This window comes from Oryctolagus cuniculus, chromosome 12, assembly GCF_051225735.1.
Source record: "Oryctolagus cuniculus isolate XC-2025 breed Fujian yellow rabbit chromosome 12, ASM5122573v1, whole genome shotgun sequence".
Classification (NCBI taxonomy): domain Eukaryota; kingdom Metazoa; phylum Chordata; class Mammalia; order Lagomorpha; family Leporidae; genus Oryctolagus; species Oryctolagus cuniculus.
Genome location: NC_142878.1, coordinates 68,386,783 through 68,397,500, shown reverse-complemented (window position 1 = coordinate 68,397,500; position 10,718 = coordinate 68,386,783).

Below are 10,718 nucleotides of genomic sequence, written 5' to 3'. Positions count from 1 at the left end.
GGGCGGGCGCCCCTCAGAGCGCGCAGGCGGGGCTGGCCAGGTCCCAGCCGTGGGCCTCCACACCTATTCCCATCCCGCTTTCTTGACTAGACAGCTTCAAGTGACTGTTTTTTCCGGGTAGGTGCAAACTGTTGCTGAGTGGTTTGCCATATCAGATCCAGCGGCCACTTTTAAAAAATTATTTATCATTTAATTGTTTTAAAACTGTATCTATTTGAAAAGCAGAGTGGCAGAGAGAGGGAAAGTCAGACAGGGAGACAGAAGGGAAGAAAGAGAACTCTTCCATCTGCTGGTTCACTCTCCAAATGCCTGCAACAGCTGGGACTGGACCAGATCAAAGCCAGGAGCCCGAAACTCAGTCCCTGTGAATGACAGGGACTCAGATATTAGAACCATCAGCTACTGCCTCCCAGGGTGCATATTAGCAGGAAGCTGGATCTGAAGCAGAGTGGGGAACTTGAATCTAGTAACTCCGATATGGGTTGCAGGAGTCTTTTTCTTTTCTTTTTTTCTTTTTAAGATTTGTTTATTTGAAAGTCACAGTTAACAGAGAGGCACAGTCAGAGGCAGAGAGAGAGAGAGAGAGAGTCTTCCATCCGCTGGTTCATTCCCTAAATGGCTGCAACGGCCAGAGCTGTGCTGATCAGAAGCCAGGAGCCAGGAGCTTCTTCTGAGTCTCCCACGTGGGTGCAGGGGCCCAAAGACTTGAACCATCTTCTATTGCTTTCCCAGGCCACAGCAGAGAGCTGGATTGGAAGTGGAGCAGCTGGGACTTGAACCGGTGCCCATATGGGATGGCGGCACTGCAGATGCCAGCTTTACCCATTACATCACAGCCAGCCCCATGCAGGGGTCTTTTTTTTATTTTTTTTTTATTTTTTTTTTTATTTTTTGACAGGCAGAGTGGATAGTGAGAGAGAGAGAGACAGAGAGAAAGGTCTTCCTTTGCCGTTGGTTCACCCTCCAATGGCCGCCGCGGCCGGCGCACCGCGCTGATCCGATGGCAGAAGCCAGGAGCCAGGTGCTTTTCCTGGTCTCCCATGGGGTGCAGGGCCCAAGCACTTGGGCCATCCTCCACTGCACTCCCGGGCCACAGCAGAGAGCTGGCCTGGAAGAGGGGCAACCAGGACAGAATCCGGCGCCCCAACCGGGACTAGAACCCGGTGTGCCGGCGCCGCTAGGCGGAGGATTAGCCTAGTGAGCCGCGGCGCCGGCCCCCCATGCAGGGGTCTTAACAGCTGCACCCAAGCCCGCCCCAAGCGGTCTCTTCTTATAACTTAGCAGTGTCCCAAAACTCTTACTATAATTTAAAAGTTGGATAACTTCAGAAGTACAAGTGCTACAAGCAAACTCTCCCTAGCTGGGACAGCAACCCAGCCAAGGCGACACAGCTTCTGAGGAGCTGCAGTGAGCCTCATGGGGGAACTGGGGATGAGTGAGTTCCTGGAAGCACCAAGGAGCCAGAGGAACACCTACCAGACCACCAGGCAGTTCTAGAACCAGAGGGGTGGGGGGCAGAGACCAATTATTGTGATTTATGCCTGGTTTTTTAAAAGCAGCCCTATGCCCTCTCAAATGTGCAGTAAGCCAACCTACTTGTCAGATAATAGGAACTGGGAAGCTAGAATTTCCCCATCTATGTCCTAGAAGATAGAGCTGTTTTTCAGGCCATACACTACAGTGTATGGAGGTGTTCCTCAGACTACTAAGTGCGCTATTGCTATCTCAATCAGCGTTCTTAGTTGCAAGAAGAAACCAACTCTGGATACATTAAGCAAAAGGCTTCCAGGGGCTCCTAGAACCATCAAAAAGGTCAAGTAATGGTGGCAGGAAAAGTGGAAAAGGATGAGGACAGCTCTGACAGAAAGCACAGCACCATCATTTAGCAGAATCATCATTTAGCCTGGCCACCTCCAGAATACGCCCACTGCCATCACAAATGACTGCAGAATGGACAGCACAAATATAAGAGTGACAATCCATGTCCCCAGTGGGAGTGTCCAGGTGACAGTGAATGTCAAAGGCCAGCTTCTAAGCCATCAGGGCAGGAAGAGGATATCCTCAGCCCCTCTGACGTCCACCAGGACTATTGTAATGGGTGCTCCTCCCAACACAGGGAAAGAGGCTGGAAACTGGGTGGGGGTGGGGTAGGGTGTATGCTCCATAAATATGAGATCTTCTTTTGTTACGATTCATTTATTTATTTGAAAGGCGGAGCAAGAGAGAGAGATGTTCCATCCACTGGTTCACTCCCCCAGTGCCCACAACAGTCAGGGCTGGGCCAGGCCAATAGCAGAAGCCAGGAACTCCATCCTGGTCTCCCACAGAGGTGGCATGAGCCCAAGCACTTGGGCCATCTTCCACTACCTTCCCAGGTGCATTAACAGGGAGCTGGATCAGAAGCAGTGCAGCTGGGACTCAAACTGGTGCTCTGATATGAGATGCTGGTGTTGCAAGTGGTGGTTTAGACTGCCACACCTATGTAAGTAAGGTGATGTGATAGTGAAAATCCTGTTTCTGCTAAGTACATGTATTTTAGAGTGATGTACAGCAAGAATATGGCTCAGGCAAGCTAAGACTCTCCTTCCAAAGTGCCCTCCGGGACCAGCACCGTGGGGCAGTAGGTTAATCATCCACTTGCTGTGCTGGCATCCCATATGGGCACCGGATCTAGTCCTGGCTGCTCCTCTTCCAATCCAGCTCTCTGCTATGGCCTGGGAAAGCAGTAGAAGATGGCCCAAGTCCTTGGGCCCTGCACCCACGTGGGAGACCCGGAAGAAGCACCTGGCTCCTGGCTTTGGATCAGTATGGTTCCAGCCATTGCAGCCATTTAGGGAGTGAACCAACGGAAGGAAGACCTTTCTCTCTGTCTCTCCCTCTCACTGTCTGTAACTCTACCTCTCAAATAAATAAATAAAATCTATAAAAAACAAAGTGACCTCCTGGTACATAAGAAAAAGATTACTAGCCATAAACATATCAAAATGCATGGCTCTATGAAAACTAAAGTTTATCTTTGTGTCTGCACAGCACCACTTTCAAAGAGAATGTCTCAGTGAGTTGCATTAGTAAATGGGTATTTTTTAAAAGTACCTTCCTGGGGACTGGCACGGTGGCGCTGTAGGTTAATCTTCCACCTGCAGTGCCGGCATCCCATATGGGCACCGGTTGTAGTCTCGGCTGCTCCACTTCCAATCCAGCTCTCTGCTGTGGCCTAGGAGGGCAGTGGAGGATGGCCCAGGTGCTTGGGCCCCTGCACCCACATGGGAGACCAGGAAGAAACTCCTGGCTCCTGGCTTCGGATCAGCACAGCTCCGGCCGTTGCAACCATTTGGAGAGTGAACCAACAGATGGAAGACCTTTCTCTCTGTCTCTCCCTCTCACTGTCTGAAACTCTACCTCTCAAATAAAATAAATAAAATCTTTTTAAAAATAAATAAAAGTACCTTCCTGATAGGATCCTTATGAAAATGAAATATTGATACATAAAAGTGATTGCTACTGTACCTGGCATAGAATACATATTCAGTTGATAGGTGCTATTATAGCATTATATTTACTGTAGTTATTACAGAATGTTATTGCTCCAAAACTAATGTTGACATTTTATTGCCATTGTGACAATGCTAAGAGGTGATAGGTGATTAGGTCACAAGTGCTTCACCTTGTGGACGGGACCCGTGCTGCTATAGAAGGGGGAGTTCAACCTCCAGCTCAGGAAGCCAATGAATTTCTGTCCATTATAAATCCTTCAGTCTCAGGTATTCTGTTAGAGCAGCACAGAACAAACTCAGCTCATCTTATCACCACCATGCCTACCATCATCCCTGGCTGCAAACTTCTTAGTGATGTTGCACCCTTCATTCCAGCACATTTTTACTCCCTTGGGAATGGTGGCTCATGGAAATCCTCTGGTGAGCCTTTCAACCTTCCATAATTCAGCCCTTCAAACAGGTCCACTTCCTTCAGCCTCTGTATTCCTGTACTGACTGCGTGAGTGAGGAGGAGAAGGAAGGCAGATTGGAGAGAACCATCCTAATTTGCCAAGCGGACTTCAACACAGCCAACGTGGAGTCCTTGTGCCAAAGTTACCCTCGGGAAAGTCTCATGTCTCCCAGCAGTGGACCTGCCTCACTGGGACTGGCGCTATGTCTTGGCCTCACTGAGCTGTTTGCTAGGAGTAACCCAGAGCAGGTGCACCTTGATGCAAATGCAGACAGGTCTCAGGGCACAGTGCTGGGCCTCTTGGGCTCCTGTAGCTATAGGTGTGTGAGGAGTATCCTCCTGGCCACCTTTGGAGCCCAGAACAAAGATGAGGGTGGCTGTGACACAGCCCGCTTGAAATGCCAGTCTGCATCTTTATTAACAGGTCTGACTTGTAAGGTGGCACAAGCTCCTGTCAGATGACACCTGTGGGATAAGAGGGCTCCTGAGTGGACCAGAGGGACAAAGTGACTCACAGAGGCCTCGCCTTTTCTCTCCCTGCTATTACACTCTCAATTCAAACAGGAAGGGTGCACTCGTGGCAAATCTCCGCCCTGTTCCTTCATCGTGGGAGTTCACAGAACTCGGGATTCTGCATCTGAGGCCAAGGCTGTAGGGTGGAAACAATCCATGTGTCATTAGTGCATGGGCCCAGATGCTGCCACTGTACCCCGAGGATAGATCAGTGCTATTAAGCGAACACAGCCCAACATCCAGCACTCCCTGAGAACTACAGTACATAGGGCATCCCCAAATGTGGATGCTGGCAGAAGCTTAGGGATCGTCTCCTGTCTGCACATTTGCCCTTGGAGGAGAAAACCTGGCTTCTAATCCCAGCTCTGCTTTTCCTCCAAAGCTATGAAGGTGCAAAGAGATGGAGTGGAGTGGCAGGCTGCTGACTCAGGAACTCGAGCCCAGGAAGGCAACGTCAGAGGCAGCTTCCTCCACATAGTGATGGTGGTGAATGTCTCAAAAAAGGCCCTGCACTACTGGGGATGTCACTCATTCCAGTGTTGCTTGCTTCTCTTCCTGCTGTCTACCCCAGCATCGTTATCATCAAGGGAAGGCTCCTGAGCTGCATCTCACACAGTTCCAGTCTCACTGTTGCTCCTTTCCAGCCTGAGAGATGTGGTGTTTCTGATATATCCAGAGTTACAGGAGCCTGGCAGGGAAATAAGCCTTAGAATATCCTTACCACTAGGCACCTCCTCAAGGGGAGACTCGTGCCCCACCTCCATTTCTGTTTCTCCAATATTATCATACTGGGTTAAGAGAATCAGCAAATGAAATGGTGAACCCATATAACTCCCAATTGTGGATACAGTTTTATTGAGAGATTTAAAATAAAACTCCTGAGGTCCATTTCTTCCTCTGCTCCTAGGTTCTTTGGGGTAAGAAAATCCCTCTGGGACTGGCGCTATGGTATGCTGGATTATGCTGGCATCCCATATCAGAGTGCCAGTTTGAGTCCTGGCTTCTCAGCTTCCTGCAAATGTGCCCAGGGAGGCAGCAGAAGACGGCCCAAGTACTAGAACCCCTGCCACCATTGTGGGAGACCCTGATGGAGTTCTGGTTTCTGGCTTTGACCTGGCCCAGATCTGGCAGCTGCAGCCATCTGAGGAGTGAGTGAAACAGCAGGTGGCCTCTCTCTCTCCCTCCCTCCTTCCCTCCCCCCCCCCCGCTTTTTTTTTTTTTTTTTCAAATGAATAAACACTTTTTAAAAATAGAAAATCCCTCTGTGGTGTGGTAGTTTTCCGCTTTCCCCAGCCCCACCATTTGCATCTGTGTGGCCCTGGCAGTTACTCAGATACAGTATGTCCCTGCTTCCTGGTGAGTAGAGGGTGATAACAACAGCTAATCCCTGACAATGCTCTCAGAGGTATCACATATAAGGCACTTGGCATGTAACAGATGCCCTCAACAGAGCTGAGGCTATGAACTTAGGTTTTGCAAAAAGCTAAAAGTAGATCTGGGATTAGAAATCCAGCCAGAGGGGCCAGCACTGTGGTATAGCAGGCAAAGCCGTTACCTGTGCCGCTGGCATCCCATTTGGGCATTGGCTCAAGACCCTGCTGCTCCACTTCCCATCCAGCTCCCTGCTAATGTGCCTGGGAAGGCAGCAGAAGATGGCCCAAGTGCTTGGGCCCCTGCCACCCATGTTGGGGACCCAGAAGCTCCTGGCTCCTGGCCCAACCCGGCTGTTGCAGCCATTTGGGGAGTGAACCAGTGGAAGGAAGATATATCTCTTTCTTCTGCCTTTCTAAATAAATAAATATCTTTTAAAAAATAAAATAAAAAGAGATCCAGCCATAGAGATAAGAATACCTCAAGGAAAGGCACTGAACAAAATAAAGGAAGATCCTGCAAACAATGAAAAGCTATGTGGCTGCCAGCCGGACTGCATCTGAATGCTGGTCTTTAGAATCTTCTTCCTTGAATTCCTGGATTAGCAGGTGTGGAAACACAAAATCTCCCAAGCAGCATTCTTATTATTAAATTGATTAATGTGTATGAAAACACTATGAAAAACAACACATGCTAGAGAAACCTCAAAGATAATGACAAGGTTTAATGCTGACAGTTGCAATAAATAGGGATTGGGTGAGGTTATCTCATAAATAGAGAGGCAGAGGGCAAGAGATGACATTGAAAAAATATCTATGGAAGTGCAGAAAACAGGAATAGAAGCCCAAGAGTCAAATCCCATAGGAACTAAAGAAAAGTCCAGTATCCATTCTCACAGAGCCCCATACAAATTGCTCAGGAGGAAGGCATTTAGCCTAGCATTTAAGACACTGCTTAAAATCTTCATGTCCTTATCAGAGTGCCTGGGTTTTGATACCCAGTTCTGGCTCCAAACTCCAGCTTGGGGAAGCAGCATTGATAGCTCAAGTAATGAGGCTCCTGCCACCCACAAGGGAGACTTGGATTCCATTCACAGATCCCAACTGTACCCTGGCCCAGTCCTGCCACCCAGAACACTCAAAGCTCAATATCAAACTAAAGATTCAAGAGGTTAGAATAACGTAGCTTCAAATCCTATCAAATGTTTCAGACAGAAGCTGTCAAGAGCTCACAAGGGAGAAGCCAAACCAATTTGTAGACCACAGGGAGCAAAGAGCACCACAAGATGGCAGCACAATCACTCTGGTTTATCCGGTGCTGGAAGGTCTCCATTAGGCAGGCTCTCAAACTGCCCATTTCTTCCTTGGGATTATTTCTAAGAGACCTGAGCAGCCTCTAGTTGACAGATGTGGCCTCAGTGTTTCTACTTACCAGTCCATTCACGCATGAACTGAGTTCATCTGATTTCAAAGACCTTGGGACCTGTTATTTTTTAGTGTAATTAAATACATAATTAGGCATAGAAATAATGATGTGGATTATTCAAGGATTACAAGCTCCCTAGCCACATCTGAAATGCATGAATTTAATTTTTATTGTAATATTCCTTATTGGCATGTATGTAATCAGTTCTTAATTATATTATTATATTATTTATAAATATATTCATTATATATTTTTTTATAAATTATATAATTTACATATAATAAATATATTATATAAATATAATATACTACATTATATTATATATTATTTTTAAGATACAAGTTCACGGAAATGAAATGAAAAAACAATGCATATGTATGCCTGCCCCCTACCAGACTGAATTAAACTCCCCAAAATATACCAAAAACCAACTGTGATGATTAATTTTACATGAAAGCTTGGTTAGGCCATGATACCCAGATACTTGGTCAAACATCAGTATAGATTTTGCTGTGAAGATATATTTTTAATGAATTACAACTTAAATCAACATTTTACATGAAGCAGATTTTCTTCCATATAATGTAGAGGGTAGAAGGGGCTCATCCAACCAGCTGAAAGGACTTAAGAGGAAAAAACTGAGGTCCAGAAGAAGAGGGAATTCTGTCTCTACAATGACTTTGGACTTGAATTGCAACATCAACAATTTCCTGCATCTCCAGCCTACCTGCCTCTCCTGTCAATTTCAGATTTACCAGCCCCCACAATCTTGTAACCCAGTTCCTTCAAATCCAACTGTCTCTTCTCTCCCTCCCTCTGGAGAACCTCCACTAACACACCAACTATAGGCCAGGCACTGCACTACGGAAAAAAATGATCAAAGAATACCTTTGGTGAGGGAGTGGGGGGACTGGCCTGGCTGTTAAGATGCCACTTGGGGTTAGCACTGTCGAAATGCGTAAAGCCTTTGCCTGCAGCACCAGCATCCCATATGGTTCTAGTCCCAGCTGTTCCTCTTCCAATCCAGCTCTCTGCCATGGCCTGGGAAAGCAGTGGAAGATGGCCCAAGGCCTTGGGCCCCTGCATCCACGTGGGAGACCCGGAAAAAGCTCCAGGCTCCTGGCTTCAGATCAGCCCAGCCCCAGCGTTGCAGCCATTTGGGGAGTGAACCAGCAGATGGAAGACTCTCTCTTTCTCTCCCCCCGCCCCTTCTGTAACTCTGCCATTCAAATAAGTAAATCTTTTTAAAAGAAAAAAATGCTGCTGCTTGGGATGTCTGTGCTGGGTTCAAGTCCTAGCTTCTGTTTCTAGCCTCTTGCTTATGTACCAGTGTGCACCCAAGGTGACACCAGGTGATGGCTCAAGGAGTCAGATTCCTGCCATCCATGTGGGGAGACCTGAATTGAGTTCCCAGTTTCCAGCTTCAGACTGGCCCAGCTCTGGCTGTTGTGGGCATTTAGGGAATGAACCAGCAGATGGGATTTGGGGGTGGGGGTGCATTTTGTGTATGTGTGCCTATGTATGTGTGTGGTGGGGGGTGTACTTGAGGAGTGAAATAGCAGATGGGCGTCTACCCTCTTTCTGCCTCTTAAATCATTTTTTAAAAGAAATTCCTTTGTTCCTGAGAAGCATAAAGACATAGCTAATATTCTAAGTGCTAAGGAAAATGTATCATGAAAATATTTTGGCAACACAGAAAAAGAAATTCTTTGGGAGGCAGTGAGAAAAGCCATAAAATGGAGACATCTGGGTTACAAAAAATAGATAGGCATCCAACAGGCAGACATTATAGGATGAAAGATTCTAGGCAGTGGAAATCATATGAGCAAAACTAGAGGTGCAACAGGAGCAAAATAAGTACCCTCCCACGCAACTGTGACTTCAAGGTACTAAGAAACATCATTTGAACTCTTACAATCTTTATTTAAAGAGCTTTTATGTAGATACCATGAAACCTCACAACCTTATGAAGCTAGAAATTCTTATTATCCCAATTTTACAGTTTTGGACACTGAGGTACACAGTTTTAAGAATTATTTCTTTATTTGAAAGGCAGAGTTACTGAGAGGCAGGGGAGAGGGAGAGGGAGAGAGAGAGAGAAAGGTTTGCATCTGCTGCTTAACTACCCGAATGGCTGCAACAGCTGGAGCTGGGCCCATCCGAAGCCAGGAGTCAGGAGCTTCTTCCGGGTCTCCCAAGTGGGTACAGAGGCCCATGGACTACAGCCATCCTTTACTGCTTTCCCAGGCCATAGCAGAGAGCTGGATCAGAAGTAGAGCAGCCGGGACTCAAACCAGCACCCATATGGGACGCTGGCACTGCAGGTGGCAGCAGCTTTACCCACTACACAACAGCACTGGCCCCAGTACACAGTTTAAGCAATTTGTTCAAAGCCCTAAACCAAGTAGGAATATGAACCAAGGAAATCTGACTTCAGAGTCCACAATCTTAACTACTGTGTTACTAAGACCTTGAATGTTTTTAAATTTGAATTTTCATGCTCAAAGTGGAGGCCAGGATCTTAAGTGTCTATAGACCTGCTTTTCTTCAAATTCTCTTGCATTTTAACTACTATTTTCTAATGGACTGATAAAAGGCAAGCCTGAAAACAGACAGCATCCATACATACCCAGTGATTTTCTGCCTCATCTTTATCCAGTTTTGCACACCGCAGACAACCAGGACTACATCAGGAATGGATTTAAAATCTGAACCAGAGTGCACAGTTACCACCTCTTCTTCAGTTTACCAAGTGACAGTAGGGGACAATCTTTTAGGATGTTCGTTCTAAAATAGGTGGGCTGTTCATTATTCTTTCATGCCTGTAAGCCTACATCAAGATCAGATCATCTTGTCCTTCCCTTTCATTCCCAATTCCCACCCTCACTCCACTCTTTTACCCATCTTCTCTTTGACTGACATTTCCTTCCAAATGTTTAAGCGCTTTTTAAATGAATCATTACAAATATATCCCTTAACTACTCACTTCACATTCGTACTGGCTTTTTAAAAAAGATTATTTATTTATTTATTTATTTGAAAGGCAGAGTTATAGAGAAACAGAGAGATCTTCCATCTGTCGGTTCACTCCCTAAGTGGTTGCAATGGCCTGAGATGAACTGGTCTGAAGCCAAGAGCCAGGGGCTTCTTTCTTCCCTGTCTCCCAGCTGGGTACAGGGGCCCAAGCACTTGGGTCATCCTCCACTGCTTTCCCAGGCATATTAGCAGGGAGATGGATCAGAAATGGAGCAGCTAGGACTCAAACTGGTGCCCATAAGGGATTCAGGCATAACAAGCAGTGGCTTTACCTGCTACTCAGCAGTGTCAGCCCCTCTGGTTGGCTTAAAAGATAAACTTGGTCTTACCCCAGTACTAACTTGGAGACCAGATGGTATGTGGCCTGATACAAACAAACAAAACTAAACAAAGTATGAATAGGCTAGCAATAAATCTTAAATATCTGT